This window comes from Centrocercus urophasianus, unplaced genomic scaffold (genome assembly GCF_019232065.1).
Source record: "Centrocercus urophasianus isolate 14NV4802_14NV808 unplaced genomic scaffold, USGS_Curo_1.0 seq_30, whole genome shotgun sequence".
Lineage (NCBI taxonomy): Eukaryota > Metazoa > Chordata > Aves > Galliformes > Phasianidae > Centrocercus > Centrocercus urophasianus.
This window is the reverse complement of record NW_024884867.1, coordinates 7,210,132-7,210,766: the sequence shown is the minus strand read 5'-3', so window position 1 is coordinate 7,210,766 and position 635 is coordinate 7,210,132.

The following is a 635-nucleotide window of genomic DNA, read 5'->3' as shown; positions in this document are numbered from 1 at the left end:
AAAAGCCCCCGCCCCCCTCCCACCCCACACGCCCTCTGAGGGAGCCGAGCCGCCTCTCCGGAGGGGAAAGTCACGCAACCCCGAGCGCGGCGGGCAGCTGAAGAGAGTGGAGAGGCGGGCACCCGGTGCCGCTTATCCTCAGGGGTCGCCCCTCGGAGGACAATAACGGCACACCTCGCCCCGTTCGCCTCTAGAGAAAAATGGAAAAGGCGCTGTTGGGGAAGGCGCGCGATCCGTCCCTCCCGCTCTCACTCAGACCGCTCGTCGCGGCTCCGGCCGCCCTCCCCCTTTCACCCAGCCCCTCCGCTGTCTCCCGCTCGCTCCGGTCGCGCACCGGCGGCGGCTGCTCTAATGTAACTTACGGGAGCTGGGCCGCCGGGGGCCCCACTCGCCGCCGCGGCATGTGGACGCCGCTGATTGGCCGGCCGAGAGAAGGGGGCGGGGCAAATCGGGGCCACGCCCCGCGGCGCTGAGGCGCGGTCCTGCGCAGCGCGGATGCCCGCCCTCGGCTGAGGAGAGGAGGAGGAGGAGGAGGGTGGTGATGCAGGCCTCGTGTGGCGGGCTGAGCGCTTCCGCTCCGCTGTGGGAGAGGCCCGCAGGTGGGGTGGCCGCTTTCCCGCCCCCCTGGCCTGGAG